Source organism: Diceros bicornis, assembly GCF_020826845.1.
Source record: "Diceros bicornis minor isolate mBicDic1 chromosome 21 unlocalized genomic scaffold, mDicBic1.mat.cur SUPER_21_unloc_1, whole genome shotgun sequence".
Lineage (NCBI taxonomy): Eukaryota > Metazoa > Chordata > Mammalia > Perissodactyla > Rhinocerotidae > Diceros > Diceros bicornis.
Window position 1 is genome coordinate 5,059,451 of NW_026690885.1, and position 16,159 is coordinate 5,075,609.

The following is a 16,159-nucleotide window of genomic DNA, read 5'->3' on the forward strand; positions in this document are numbered from 1 at the left end:
GCATCCCAGCCTCAGCCTACCTGCCCCTGGGAGGAGACAGGGCTTTCCTGTTTGCCAGTCTCAGCCTGCTGTTCCCTACCTGCTGAGCTCTGCCCTGACCAGGGACCGGTACTGGCCTTGGGAAACATGACAATCTTCTCCACCATCCCTGTGCTGCAATCATTCCTTCTCCATCAAGGCCTGAAGGCAGCCTTGGCGAGGGGGTCCTCTCCCAAATTTGTTTCTTTCTTAACTACTCTGCTGTAATTCTGGGCTATTCTCTATAGTTCCCTTTAAAGGTTTATGGTTAATTGTTCATTATATAAACTGTCCCTGCTCAATCTATTGGTTGGTTTCCGTGTCCTGATTGAACACTGATTCTTATCGTTATATATTATTTTATAGGGTATTAGTGCTAAGGGGAAAAATGAAAGGGGAACAAGTTGGATAGGGAGTGTCAGGACAAGAGGATAGTTTATATTTTAAATGACATGGTCAATACAGCCTCACCAAGATGACATTTGAACACAGAATTAAAGATAGTGAAGAAGATGAGGCATGAAGTCATCATGTGGAAGAGGATTCCAAGTGGAAGGAACATAGAGTGCAAATCTACAGGTGGGAGAGTGCCTGGCATGTACCAGGAGCATAATGGAGGGCAGAGGTACAGGGGATTACTGGCCAAAGATGATGTCAGAGAGAGTGAGGGACCAACTGTATGGGGCTTGAGGTCCATCATAAGGACTTGAACTTTCCCCCTGAGAGAAATGGAGAGCCCTTTGAGAGATTTCACAATGTCAGGGTGTGACATCTGGTTTTAAAGGGTCACTCCAATTGGTGCATTGGGGATAGATTGTGGGTCAAATATAGAGACAGAGAAACCAGTTAGAAGGATACAGCGATTATCCAGGCCAGAACAATGGTGCAATGTGGTGTACCAGCCATCAGGGAGTAACAGGAAGTGGACTTACATACCCACCACAAACAAAGTAAGACTAGTCAAAATACGTGATATGAGTATTTCGCTAATGATCAGTCTACATATGCAGTGGGTGAAAGTCCACAAGGCCAGAGAAAAGCAACCTTCGTGTAAAGAACAAATTCTAAGGCACTGTAAGTCACACCACCTGCAACAACCACAGATTCTAGAATTATTTGAGATGCCAAGACAATGAGGAAGGAATAATCTTTCAACAAGTAGTGCTGGGACAACTGGAGATCCACATGTGAAATAATAAAGGTGAACCCCTACCTAACACCATATACAAAAATGTTACATCTTCTTACCATCAAAGATGTAAATGTAAGACCTAAAACTATAAAACTCTTGGAAGAAAACATGGCCCTGGATTAGGCAATGTTTTTGTAATTATGGCACCCAACACATAAGCAACCAAAGGGAAAACAGATCAATTCAACTTCATCAAAAGTAAAACTTGAGTACGTTGAAAGATACGATCAAGAAAGTGAAAAGACGACTCACAAAAGGGGAGAATATGCTTACAGATCTTTACATATCTGATAAGGGTCTACTATTGAGAACATATAATACATTCTCCCCTCTCAACAATAAAATACAAATAGCACAATGAAAAATGGGCAATGCATGTGGATAGGCATTTCTCCACAAGAAATATATGGTGCCTGGTGCTGTGCTGTCCCTGCCTGAGGCTGCAGTTCCTGTGACGGCCATCAGGTGGCAGCCTCCTGTGTCAGTGGTGCCCACTGAGCTTTGCTGGAGCAATTGGAGAAAGGAGGAGTCATGCAGAAGTCATGCTGACCCTCCGCCTGCCTCAGGACCCACTTGCACTTCCTATTACTAGTGTTCCTCTTCACCATCTGAGTGGAGCAAAAGCAGGAAGGAGGGATCCAAGATGCCCCATTTTGTTCATTCAGCAGCTACGTGCCAAGCCCTCACCCTGGGCCAGGAGCCCTGGTGGGCCCAAGGGTGGTGCTGAAATCTACCCAGTGGTCCCTGCCCACCAGGAGCTCAGTCTGGAGGCAGATGGACAAAAGCACAAAGTCAGAGACACGTGAAAGAGAAGAGCATGAACTGGAATGAAAATAAAGAGTGTCCTGCAGGGAGGGCTGGGGTCTCACTGGGTAGGAGGGTCTGAAAGGCCTGACAGAGGTGACATTTGCTGTGACCGGAATGACATGAGGACCCAGCGCTTCACTCACCTGTGATCAGCGTGCCAGGGAGAAGGCACTGCTGGTGTGGAGACACCCAGGCAGAAGTGAGTTTGGCCAGAGGAGGTTAGAGAGGTGGGCACTGTGGCTGCAGAGAGCGTGGAGGGGAGAGAAGGGAGGGGGCAGGCCAGACCCGGGAACTGGGAGATGGTGTGAGGTGTCTCCTCCTCTCTGACAACACTGCTCCCCACCCTGCATCATGAAACCACAAATATTCGCTCTCTCTCCATCTCTGTGGACCAGGAATCCTGCACAACTGAGCTGCAGCCTCTGCTCATCGCTTCTTCCAGGTTGGGGCTGTGGCCTCCACTGAGTCTGAACCAGGATGAGATGTGCTGTCAAGCTAACGCCTGTGGGCTCGGTCAGGATCAGCTTCACTGAGAGCCCGGCTCCTTTCTGTCTGTTGGCCAGGGGACTCCCTTGGTTTCTTCTGTGTGGGCATCTGCATAGGGGAGCTCAGGACATCCATGTATGTCCCAAGGTCCAGGGGTCAGACAGACTGAGAGAGGGGAGCAATGGGAGAGGGTAGAGGGAACACAAGAGAGTGAGTGAGAATGATAGCCTCGGAGGTAGAATCTGGGAAGTGTCGTCCTGTCACTTGTGCTTCGTCTGCTGGTCAGAGCCAATCCTTAAGCTGTCATTGGTCCACAGGGACATATAGAACAGGCAGGGAGATCATCCCTGCAGGAGCACGCTGACCTTGACTCGATTGTCCTGGTGGCGAAAGGCTCCCTTCCTACCTGGGCTCATCCTATGTTGAGCTCAGATCCTCCTCCTTGGGAGTGTTGCTCTTCGGGGACCAGGGGTGCTCTCCTGGGTTCCCTGGGCTCCTGTCCCCTCCAGGAGGGAGATGTACACTGAGGGGGCTGAGGCCAGAGCAAGCAGGGACCACTCCACCCTCCCAGCTCATTTGCTTCCTTCCCCAGGAGGGCCGACTCCTCAGGAGCCTCTCCTCACTGCTCACCATCTTCTCTGCTCTGAGAGCACCTCGTTTCAGCGTCTGAAGAGGACCTAGGGAGAAGTTTGCAGGTGGAAAGGCCTCTCTCCATGGGAGCCCCAGAGTGGACGGGGACGATCGACAGGGCTGGGCATTGTCCCCTCAGTCAACTTGGACTTCCTGGGAGGCAGCAACCCCTGGGGGCAGGGCCTAGGCTGGTGGCAGGTCTCTAAGCATCCCCACAATGCCCATCTTCCTGGTCTCTCCTGATTGGGAACAGGCCTGCACAAGTACACAACCTTTCAGACCCCCTGGGGTTATGTGCAGCCCATCAAGGCCGCTGTGTCTGTCTCATTGTGTGGTTGTCCGTCTTACCTTCCTGGCTGATTCGCTGCTCTGTTCTAGATCCAACCTCAGGCGGCTGCAAAGTTGACCTTTCACGTCAGCTTGCCACTGAGATGGCTACTGTTTCCAGAAATGCTTAGGGGCTGGGCTTTGCCCACCCATGGAGACATCAAGTGGGCAACTTCTGACAGTGAAGCCACCCCCCTTCAGGCTTGTGCCGCTCACAGGGCTGTCACACTGAGGGGGTGGGGATGGGAGCTGCCCTGGGGAAAAACACCACAACTCTTACTGTTCTTCCCTCAGCTTCAAATGCTCCTCAGTTGGTTGTATGTCTCTGGTCTCTTCCCAGAGGTTGTTTTCTGACAGCGCGTCCGGTGTGATCGTGGCTTCCGGGAAGAGGATTGGCTGAATGCCTCACTCCACCATTCGGTGTGTCCTGCCGCCCCACGCCAATCACTTTCTGAAGGCGCATCCTTTCAGCAATCTGAGGACCCAAGATTGTGAGTCTGTGTCCTGGAGTGATTTTGAGAAGAGCTCGTGGGATGGCAGTATTGCAAAGCATAAAGTCTTGCTTCCAGAAAGCTCTCTGGGATCCTCAGCATCTTGCTGTTTTGGAGTCAAAGCCCTGAGATCTTTAAAAAGCCAGCAATGTTAGAACATGGGCAGGACAAACAAAAGTCTCTGGGCTCCAACACCAAATAAAATATTCTGAATTTCTAGTAACCTGAGACGAGTGGAAAGGAATTGGGCGTGTGGAGTGGAGGTGCGGTTTGGGCCAACTACGCATCTGGGAGGAGAAATGCCATGCAGAGCAGCCTTTCTGGGGGCATAAGTGTGGGACATGTGTGCAGACCCCCGCTGCAGACATTGCTGCTGCTGCCCTTCAGTTCCCTCAGCCCACTTGAGTCCCCGCAGTCCCTGGGAGCCAGTCCCCAGCAGGCCCACAGTGTCCCCCTGGAGCACCTGCATCCACTCTCTGCCTGAGGGCTCTCTCCTGCACCGGGAGCTTCCTCTCCTGCAAGCCTGTGCCAGCCTGTAGCACAGAAGCCTTCATGACCCGGGGTATACCCTCCACGCACGGGGACAGAGCCAGTCCAGTTGGGATCTCGTCTCCCAACAGGACTAGGAGGGATGCTCACCTCAGTGCTCCCTCCTCAGGCCCCGCACTGGCTCTCCTCCTCCAGGCTTCCTTCCCCTTGGCCTCCTCGGGCCTCCTCCCTCACCTGCAAACAAACCACTTGCCCTACATCCTTGTCTGCTTTTGGCCCAAACCCTGCCGAGGCTCCACGCTGGCTGTGACTTGGAGCAGGTCGTCCAGCCTTCTGGACTTGAGCTTCCTCACCTGTAAGATGGGGACAAAAGGCCTGCCTCCCGGAGATGTCAGAGGAGACACAGCGTGGGAAGATGCAAACCACTGCAAAGAAGGATGCCAGGTGATCACCCAGTGAAAACACCAACCTTGCCAAAGAAACAGGAGCTCTTGAGGCTGAGGGAGGAACGCGGGCAGCCTGTCCAAACAACGTGGAGACTCATTGACGAGTGTGGCCGTGCAGGGTAGGCCCCCGCACAGTGGAAGAGCCATTGACAAGGAAGGTGACAGGACAGAGGCTCCCAAGGAGAAAGATTTAAGTGTTGGAGGATCACAGAGGCCTTAGAAAAATCGTGAGGCCCTGGAACATGTTTACTGAAATGCTATTATTGGCCAGAAAAATGTGTTACAAATACCCAGTCCTCTCTGGATTACTTCACATTGGTTGTAGGAATGAGTGCACAATTGTCATTAGAACCCACATTTTGTTAAATATAGGATATCTTTATTTTTCTTAACTTTTAATTATTTTTTTGTCCATGAAGTGCCAAGCATGGGTTTTCTCCGCTCTTCTCTTTGCATGGGTGGCCTCTACTTTCAGAAGCGGATTCCTGGTGCTCATCAACCCTGCTAACATGAGGGACAGCCCTCTTTCAGGTCACACAGTGGATGTGAGCTCCAGGTGGGCAGGGACCACGTCGTGTCATACTCACTGGTGTGGTTACAGTGCTCGGCCCATGGCAGGGACCAGAGTGTATTGGCTGAATGAGTGAGTGAAACAATGAACGAATGCATGAATGAGTACATGAGTGCAGGAGTGAGTGAGTGAGGGAATGAGTGAAGGAATGACTGGGTGAATGAAGGAAAAAGTGAATAAACCACACAAGCTTGATCCACACAGGAGGAGCCTTTAGTGTGGCGGGCTCACAGGGGGTCACAGCACAGCCCTGCACGGTGGCATGGAGCATGTTCAGCTCTGCTTCCAGCACTGAGCCTCCGTCACCTGCAACACAGTGTGGTCCTGGATCTTCTTCAGCTCCTCCTCAAACAATGCTGAATGTTCCCGGGAGCAGGGCAGCAAGAAGGGAACTTGAGGAGGGACTTCCCAGACCCTGCGCCCTGGAGGACCACTGTGACAGCCTGGCAGGGGGCTCTTAACACGCTCCAGGCACCAGGCTAGAGATGCACAATCCATTCCTCAGGGAAGTCTCCCAACAGCCCATCAGGAGGCCAAGTTATTTCCTCATTGTACAGATGGGGAAACTGAGGCTGAGAGCCTCACCTGCGTCACCAGCTAGAAAGAGGCTGAGTAGGGACTAGCACCCCTGTTTCTCTGACTTGGGATCATTCCAAACCACTGTCCTGCACTGCGGCCTCCTCGGGCTCAGGGGTCCTGGCCTCCCGGGGGCCTGAACCCTTCTGGCCTCCAGCCATCACTGAACTAAAGGGACAGGGCCACTCCGTCTGCCTGGGGCTGGGTAGGGTGGCCGGGGAATGGCCAGCCGTGGGCGCTGTGGGCTCTCCCAGTACCAAGGACCAGCCTACCCCCCGCAGAGTGAGGTCTCTCTGGGCATCAGGAACAAAAGTTCTCAGAACTTTAGGGAAAAGAGGTCCCTCCCTCAGCATGGGGGAGCCCTTCTCAGGCAGGCCCCATGGGGTCTAAGAGGCACTGGGTTCAAATCCCGGCTCTGCCACTCTGCAGGGCACAGAGGGGGCAAGTCTCTTTGAGCCTCAGTTTCCTCATCAGTGAAACGAAGACAATAATTGCGCCTCCCCCAAGGAGTTGTGGGGAGGATTCAAGGAGATAGCTCAAGAGGAGAACAGAGGCCCGGTAAGTGCTCATCACAGTGAGCTGTTCCTGCTGATGTCACCCCACTGAGAGCCCCCTGGGGCCCTTCGCCTCTGCCCACTCTGATCTCCTACCAGGCATGCCCTACTCGCTCTGACTCCACTGTTCCTCTGGAATGCCTTTCTCCCCTCCATCTTGTCCCACGGCATTCAGCCAGCCAGTTGGGGATCCAGGACCCAGCCCCATCTCTCCTCCCGTGATTCCTCTTCATTAGAGCTAGTAGCTGTTGATCTCTGAGAAGGTGCAGGGCACTCCAGGTGCAGCCTGAGCGAACTTGTCTGACACCACCATGAAAGGTCGGCTGCCACCCCACTTCACAGGTGAGGAAACCGAGGATCCAATGGCAGTGCCTCTCCGAGGTCACCAGGGCTCTCTCCCTCGTCTCCACTGAGCAGGGCCCCTCCATCGCAGAGGCTGAATGTGCTGGATATGTGGGCTGGGGCTGGCACAGTGCCTGAGGCAGCCATCACTCCTGGAAGACCCTGAGGTGTGCTTTGTGCACAATGACCTTCTCCAAAGCCTCCAGCCCCGTGCTCTGACCTTCTGGCACCTTCTATGACACCTCCACTGTGTCTTGTCAAAGTCACTTCTGCTCACACAAGCTCAAGTGGGTCCTGCTGTTGCAACTGAGAACTCCTTCTGGAGGGAGCATGTTCAAGGAGGTCCCTGTGACTCACTGCACTGCCCTAGATGTGCTTTCCCTACTGAGGATGGGGCTCTGTGCTTGGAGGGAGAGGGAGCAGGCAGGAGTGTCCAGACCCTCATCATCATCTGTCCTGGATGGCAGGCCGGGCTGCTCAGCTCAGGTGAGTTAGGGAGCAGGAGGGGCATGGGCAAGGCCAAAGCCCAGTCAGGTGTGGTAGGGGCGGGGCCGGGGGTGAGGGGAGTGGTAGGGACAGAAGCAACAGGAGCGGGGCCTTCCAGCTAGGCAGGTCACCCCAGGTACCTTCATCCCCTGCATCCTAGCTGCTCCTCCTTCTCCCTCCCTCCCTCAGGTCTCTGCTTCAGGGTCTCTGGACTCCCTGTTCCCATACAAGATCACAGCGTAGAAGGAGACCTTGGGTGTCAGAGACTGTGACCAACACCTTAACATCACATTTACATTATGAGCCAGAATCTCCACCTCTAGGGATCGGTCCTAAAGAAGTAGAGATTTATGGATGCAGGTGTTCCTTTCAGCACGATGACGGGGGTGAAAAATCAGAAATGATCCGTGTTGCCCAGCAGAGGCTCTTAGGAAATTCTGAGCCGGACGCAGAGGAAGAAGAGGATTGACTGGCCGGGGTCCAGCCCTGGGGAAATCAGGTTCCAGAAGAGCACACCCCCTGCAGTCCTTCCCACACGATAGCCGCAAGTGCACACCCACACACACTTGCACATAGACATACCCATGTGCATACAGATGCATACAGCTGAATGGGCACATGCACACACGTGCACACACACGTGCATACAAAGGCAAAGGACTGAAACGGTGAACACTGCCTGTTAAGGGCACTCCTGAGTTTCCACTTAATTCTTAATTCCCTTAGAATTCATTCTTTTACTATAATAAACGTTCATTGTCTTTGTAATAATAACCTTTACAAAGAAAAACTAAATAATGTACTTCAGTCCAAATGTGAGTGATAAATGGATAATATTAACCATGAGATTTTAATCTTGTTTGAATTATAAGAGGACTAGAGGCACATTCTATCACGTTGAAACATCACGCAGGCCCCTAAAGGAGAAGAGAAGCGAGTGGCAATTCCCATCCCCAGAGGTGAACCCCATGGACAATTTGGTGCGTATCTCTCTGGCTCTGTCTCTCTCTTTCTGTCTGTCTGTCTCTGTCTCTCTCTCACACACAGATTGATTTTCGTAGATGCGTGTCTCCCGGCTGATATCACATATACGTGGTCTTACAGATGGGACGGATGGATCCCATCGCCTCGCCATGGACAGTAGCGTTCCTTCCAATTGCTTGTTATTGCAACCAGTGCTGCGATGAATTGTCTGGAAAATACATCTTTGAAAAGTTGAGCAGGAATTTCTGTGGGATGAAGTCCTGGGATCAGCACCGCCAGCACAGGCGTGCCTCTGGGGACTGCGATATGTCCTGCAGGCTGGTCTCGAGAGAGGAGTGTCCTTTAACACTTGTCACTAGGGGTCTACTGGGGCCTCTGCTTCCTCACATTGTCACCAGGGCTGGTCGTCACCACACTGGAACCCAGCCCGTATGATGGGGCCCAGTGCCCTCTCCACAGTGTCTCCATGTGCGCGTCTCATCCTCGGGGAGCTCGAGCATCTCTGACACATGCTGCCCCTGTGTATCACGTCTCGTTGGCGTTCAATGTGCTTGCTCTTTATCTCTTTTTAAAACTCTGACTTTCGAGCATTTTTTTGGACCCCAAGGATGCGTAACCTTTCCCTGGCCTTGTGTTATGAGGAATACTTTCCGGTTTGTGGTTTGTCTTTCCAGCTTTCTACCCTTTCTTGTTTTTGTTTTGGCCGCAGGAAGAGCAGCGCATTTCGTGTGTGGCTTCTGGCTCTGGTGTCCCACTTAGAACAGCAGTCTGTACCCCAAGATTATGCACATATTTACCAAAAGGGCTTTCTTTGATACATCAAATCTAGACTCCATCTGGGATTTTCCTATCAAATTAGAGAAATTCTATTTCAGATAAAAACAGAAAAGGAAAACTTATCAGGCCGTGTGAAAATAAATGGGCAGACACACATGGCCACATACGGCAGGATTTCACTTGTAGGAAACATCCTGAACAGATTTAAAAAAAAAACAAACAAACAGTGACAGAAAAGAGATTAGGGGTTGCCAGGGCCTGAGGGAGAAAGTGGGAGTGAGTGCTTTTAGAACAGGGTGTTCTTTTGGAGAATGAAATATTCTAAACCCATACAGCGGTGACGTCTGCACAGCATTGTGAATGTACTTAATGCTCATGAAGTGTACAATTTAAAATGAAAAACATTAAAGTGTTAAAAGACGAAAGTGAAATTTATTTTAAATAATCAAGATATAAACAATAAAAGAAAATCAATGTAAGAAACCAAGAAATAGAGAAACACAATTAGGAGGGTGGGGAAGGAAATTTGTGGTAAGGGAGTAGGTGTAATAGGTGGGACTGGAGGTGCTAATGAGGGAGGGTCTAGAGCCAGCTCTCCCAGGCCGCAGAGATTGGCCTCAGCTGCCTCCCTGTCTCCTACAGGCGGCTGTGCAAGGGATGGCTCTCCCTGAACTGAGGCTGGGCCCTCAGCTGCCTCCTGTTCTCCTGCAGGGGCCTGTGCTGGGCATTGCTCTCCCTGCACGGAGGCTGGGGCCTCAGCTGCCTCCTGTTCTCCTGCAGGAGTCTGTGCAGGGGACGGCTCTCCCTGCACGGAGGCTGGGGCCTCAGCTGCGTCCTGTTCTCCTGCAGGAGTCTCTGCAGGGGATGGCTCTCCCTGCACAGAGGCTGGGGCCTCAGCTGCCTCCTGTTTGCCTGCAGGAGCCTGCTCAGGGGATGGCTCTCCCTGCTTGGATGCTGAGGCCTCAGCTGCCTCTTGGAGTCCTGCAGGCGGCTGTGCAGGAGATGTCTGTCCCAGCACGGAGGCAGGGATCTCAGCTGCCTCCTCATCTCCTGCAGGAGGCTGTGCAGGGGATGGCTCTCTCTGCACAGAGATTTGGGCCTCTTCTGCCTCCTGGTATCCTACAGGAGCCTGTGCAGGGGATGGCGCTCCCTGCATGGAGGCTGGGGCCTCAGCTGCCTCCTGGTCTGCTGCAGGACATGGTGGATATGATTGTTCTCCCGGGATTGAGGCTGGGTCCTCTGGTGGCTCTGAGGGTTTTATCACTGTCACTGCAGACGCTCTCCCAGTAGCTGCTAATCCAGTCCTGTGGGACACCGGCGCCTCCATCGGGGAGATGGATGGAATATCCCCTTCCAGCAGCTCCATGCTGATCTCCTGTCTGGAGCTCTGCAAAGACAGTGACTGGCTCCGTCCCAGAGGCATCAGAGCCCTGCCCAGCTGTCCCTGCTGCTGCTTCTGCCCTCTGGAGCTAATTCTCCCAGATCAAGCACACACCTGTGTCTGCACAGTATTCCACCCCTGAGGAAAGACCTACACCTCAGGGGCTTGGGATAAACCTCAGGCAGAAGGGCGCCACCCCTGCACTCCACGTCCCACCCAGCCAGCCTTGACCTGGGCTTTGAACCTGACCGACCCCCCCAGGCTTCTAACATCTCACCGACTGCTCCTGTTCACGGTGGTCCACCCACATGAACCCGCCCTTCCAGGCACACATGGGGAGGGGATGTAGGGCTGCCCAGATGGGACCACAGTGGTAGCCTGGTTTGGAATGGCCTTCCCTGGGCCTCCCGGTGTTACCTTTCCGTCCCTCCAGGTAAACGGCCAGAGCCGTCGGCCGTGAGAGGGGCACCAGCAACTGCATCGGTCTTTGGGGGCTTTCCTGGGGCTCCGGCCCCTGGTCATTGGGAAGCAGCAACTAAACATGTTGCTCCTTCTAGACAAGTGCTAGATAAGTGAGCTCGCTTGGGGGCTGTGTTTAGGATGTGGGTGCCTAGTTACCAGGGTTCCAAGTTCTATTGGGCTCTGTGAGGTCACTTCCTGGGATCCACTTACCTAAGCTTCCTCCTCACACAAGACCTTCCTAAGGGCCCCCCGGGCTGCTGACTGCTCACTCTCCATCTCCATACCCTGTCCAGACACAGTCACACCAACACAGTCCACCCCACAGCCTCTGGGGAGGTCTGGACGCAACCGGGGCCCCAGCTTTGAGGACACAGAGTTGAATTCAGTCCCGCTCCTGCTTCTTGCAAGTGATGTCACCCTGGACAACCCTGCGCCTCTCAGGGCCTCCCCTCTCAGGGTGTCTCCTGTGTTCATGTCCCTCTCTGTGTAGTGGGGGTCATTCTAGCATCTAATTCCTAGGGATGTCATCAGGTGTATAGACCTAGAGATCCCTTCAGAGTCTGTGAATCCCGTGGGCTGCTCCCAAATGTGGCTCCTGCACAGATTTGGCAGTGCAAGGATTACAGGAAGGGCTGGCTGTTGCAGAGAATACAACGCAAAGAGGCTTGGGTCTCCTGGGCGTCTGGGAGAGGCACTTCCCCTCTTGCCAGTTTCCCAGTGTCCCATGGAGGGTTGAAATGAAATGACGTTCAGACATCATCTGCTTCTGGCTCGCAACCGTCCAGGGCCTCCTGTTATGTTTAGACTCAGGTCCAAGTGCCTGAGTGGCGGTCATCTCAGCCTATGTGGTGGGCAGCCGCCACAAAGGCTCCCAGCATTCCCACTTCCTAGGTACACACCCTATGTAATCCCCGCTCCTCAGTGAGAATGGACTTTGCGGCTGGCTTCTAACCAATAGAATAGGGCCGAGTGATGGGATGTCCTTCCACGGTCGGCTTAACGAAAAGTCTGTGACTTCTGCCTGGTTCTGTCTCTCCTGTGTTCATTCTCTCTCTCTGTCTCTGTCTCCCTGTCTCTGTGTCTCTGGCTGTCTGTATCTCTCTTGGTCTCTTCCTGTCTCTCTGTCTCTCTTTGTCTCTCCTCTCTGTCTCCCTGTCTCTGTCTGTGTCTCCTCTCTTTGTCTCTCCTACCCATCTTTCTATCTCTGTGTGTCTCTGTCTCTCTTTCTCTCTCTCTTTCTGTCTCTCTGATCCACTATTCAGGAGAAGCCAGATCAGATATTATGAGCTTCCTTCCCTATGGCAACCCCTAATGCAAAGAACTGGCAGAGGGTCCCGGCCCACAGACAGAAATGGTCTGAAACCCCCCATCCAAACTGAATCCTACCACTGCCACGATACTTGTGAATGATCTCCGAGATGGCTCCTGCCTCTATCGAGCTTCAGTTGAGAACACAGCACAAGCCTCCTGCTAGACCTTGACGGGGAGCCTCCCAGCTGACCTGAGCCTGGACCCTGGTAGAGACACTGTCAGATGCTCAATGATAGGTCTCATAAGTGCTAAGTGAGGCTAATGCTGTCACCCAGCATAGACAGCTAGTACCTCCTTCCAAGCCTGGGTCTGGCCCTGCCATCATCTCTCCCTCACTTCTCTCCTCCCCAGCTCACTCTAGCCACACTGGCTCTTTCCTTACCTCCTCTCTCATCAAATTCTCTTCTGCCTCCAAGTCTCTGTACCTTTGAGCTTCCCCCCAGCACGCTGTTTGCAGACAGATGCAGGGCTGGTTCCTCTTGTCCTTCTGCTCAGGGCACAAATGTCCCCAGGGGGCCATTTACACCCACCTAGGGGCTCTAGGCCCTCCCTCCTCCAGCACCCTGATTCATTGCCCTGTAGCACCTGCTCTTCTTTTTTGCATGAATTTGTTCATGATTTTGTCCCTTCCACCTCTAGGCTGTGAGCACCTGGAGGACGGGGACCATGTGGGTGCTTTCAGCACTGCCCTCAGGACTAACATGGGCCCTGCTCAGGGTGAGTGCTGGGGCCACAGTAGCTGACAGAATCATGGGAGGATCTCAGAGTCCCCTCCCGCCTCTGAGCAGCTCCCATTGTGGACGTGGATGCCAGTAATCAAAGGTGCCTGTTGCTTTGGACAGGGAAACACCCAGAACGAGCCCTGGGCGTCCCTTCCCTGCTCCACTTGCTCCATTGAGCACGAGTGGACACAGGACACCCCTGGTGGTCAGCCCCAGCCTTGCAGCCCCAGGCAAGAAAGCAGAAAGCAAAACACACACCTTTCTTTGTTTGGGGTCCTCAAGGTAGTGGTTCCAGCAGGGCCAAGGGCACAAAGGAGCAGGACCTGTGGGCTCCAGGAGGGACGTGATGGACCTCAGAAGCCTCCCTTGCTCCCCACTTTCCTTACACTGGCCCTGGCATGTCCCGTTGACTCACAAGGCCTCCTCACCCCAGCCAGGGCAATGACTCCACCTCACTTCCAAAGGAGGCCCCCAAGGCTCCGACACGGATGGCCTTGTCCCTGGTCCCCAGACAAGTCGACCAGTGCTCTGCCATGTTCTGCACTGCCCGGGGCCCCAGTCCCCAAGCTCTCAGGCTGCCCTCTGCTCAGCAAGACCTCGAGGGAATGGAATGCATTTTACAAGGACTCAGAGAACAGTGGGTCATGGATGGAGCACGAAGGTCAATAGTCTCTTCTACAAGCCTGTGGGACCCTTAGAGTCACCCCATCTATGCACCCCAACTTACAGAGGCCTAAGATCAGGCCTTCTCTCCTGTAGCCCCTCCCCCCTAGGGGGTCACTTCCTAGTTCCCAGTGCCCAGAGTGGTGGACACAGGACGCCAGACCTGGTTCTCTGCAGGCTGCTCTAGGGATGGCCCCAACCCCTGCATCCCACTGTGCACCTTGGGGACCCCCTGCCCACCAGTCTGGCATCTCTCCTCTTCATGCTATGGGCATGCACATGTTGCTAGGGGACCGGATGCCCCTGCCCCATGGCAGAGCTGCCTCCAACCTCTTTCTTCCTTCCTCCTGTCACCTCCCTAGTGTGCACTTTCCTTCTGACACAGGGCTGGGCAGTCAGAGTGTGTGTGTATGCTTGTGTGTGTGAGTATGTCCACGTGGGGATGCGTAGAGGAAAGGGCCCTACATGGGGGATGTTGGCAGGGGTCCGCCAGGATCTTAGGGGCTCTCATTCCCAAAGCAAACCCCTTGGAAGTGTTGAGGCTGGCCTAAGAGCTTGGAATGCTCTCTTCTCCTCTGGACTCTGCCCACCTCGTGGGCCCAGGGCCTGTCCCTGCTTCTCCTTGCCTCAGTTTCCCAACTTTCCTGTGAGGGTTGGACACGGAGCAACATCAGCCCCGATGAGCATGGACATGGCCTGGGATCTCTGCCCGCATGAGTGTGGCTGGGATACCCACACGGTCTCACAGGCCTCTCTCCTGTGGGGCAACCAGGCCTCCTGTCCACGGTCAGGCACACAGAGGGGCCCTGCAGACAGCACTTCCGGGTGACACAGCCCGCAGCACACACGTGTAACACAACGGTCCCCTGACATGGCTGCTTTCATCTGTCCCCTGCCCCAGCCAACTGCTCGGTGACCCTCACATCCCCTACGTCCCGGGAACACACCACACAATCCAGGTGGGCCACACGGTGCGCAGTTGGGTAGGTTGGACATCTGGGGACGTGAGGGTCACTGAATATACACCGACCTCACTGTCCTGGTCCACAGACTGCATCCCAGGGTCCAGCTCCATGCATGGCTGGTCCTGTGGACACGAAGACAGTGGTGGACACAGACCCTGGGCAGGGAGAAGGCCAGGCCGCCCTTTTCCCTCCTCGTCTACACCCCCTCCCTGCCACATGAGGTCCAGCCATTTCCTGCCTGCAGCCCTGGTGGGTGTAGGAGGAGCTGAAGGGATCCCAGCTGGGCAACTAGTGGAGGGAGTCACTGTTATTAGGGAGCCCCTCCATAGCCCCCTAATGGAGTCATTGCACCCCATTTTACAGATGACCACTGGTCCCAGCATTCAAGGTCACTCTGCTCTAAGTGACCAAGTCCAGACGTGGACAGGGGACTAGAAATCCTTGATTTTCACCAGCATTGAGCCCAGCATTGACCATCGAGGCCTTGTCCTGCGTTGGGGCTCCCCCAGCCAGGCGACCTCCTGAGTCCAAGCACTTTGGGCACCTTCTTCTCCCTGCTTGAATCCCAACACACCCTCCTGAGGTCAGAGTCACTGACCCCATTTTTCATGGAGGAAACTGAGGCTCTGAGAAGACACCACATGACCTTGCCTGTCACAGGGCTGTGAGGTGACGCAGCTGTGGGTTTGACCCCAGGTCAATCTGACCCTAAAGGCTCTGCTAGCACACGAGCCTGAGGAGGTGGCCTGTGAGTCCAGCACAGAGGTGAGTGCATCCTGGAAGGGGGCTCGGGGGAGGGGCACTGCAGGCCAGGAGCTCTGAATGGGGCAGGGGCTTGGCAGGGTCGTTAGGGAGGAAGGCTCTAGGGAGGGTGGGGTGCGGTGAGGGGTGCACTCTGGGGACGGTGTCTGGACCAGATCACACAGGGCCGTGACTCAGGCAAGGAGTCGGGCCTCACTACAGGTTGGTTGGACGTGAACGAGCAGTCTCATCAGAGCCTCTGGCGGTTAGATCCTAGATTTGGAGGGAGCTTGGTGTGGGCACCTTATCCACCTCCACTCAAGCCCAGATCCCCAAGAACCAACAGGATGAGAACGCTGCCTCCATTTCCTCCCATGTACAGTGGGCACTGTGGCGGTCGCCTACCTCCTCCCAGGGCTGGGCATGCTGCCTGGAGGGCCCAGAGAGGGCTTCTTGTCAAAGTAGCCATTCAGGACAGGTCTGTGCTCAGAGAGCTCTGAGTGATGGGACCAAGGGCATGTCCCACCAGTGGGCTAAACAAGACGCTCCTGTCCACGTTGTTGTTGTTTATTCCAGGTGGACTGGGATGATGCAGCATCGCCCACCGGGTGCATGGAGAGGGCCAGCGAGGAGCTTTGGTTGAAGAGCCTGAGACACAACACTTGTGTGTGACCAAAGCTGCCACGGCTGTGGTGGAGGCTGAGGAGGAAGAGGTGCTGCTGGACGCCAAGATGAAAC

The 16,159-nt window shown here is 54.2% G+C and overlaps 1 long non-coding RNA gene across 2 annotated transcripts in view; it reads left to right on the forward strand.

Moving 5' to 3' along the window:
• Positions 1 to 4,459, forward strand: part of LOC131401900 (uncharacterized) — a 77,357-nt gene extending 72,898 nt beyond the window's left edge. For both annotated transcript variants that reach the window (XR_009218101.1, XR_009218100.1), the window contains exon 4: positions 3,801 to 4,459. This is a non-coding gene — a long non-coding RNA (uncharacterized LOC131401900). The remainder of the gene's footprint in view (positions 1 to 3,800) is intronic.
• Positions 4,460 to 16,159: the final 11,700 nt, after the last annotated feature.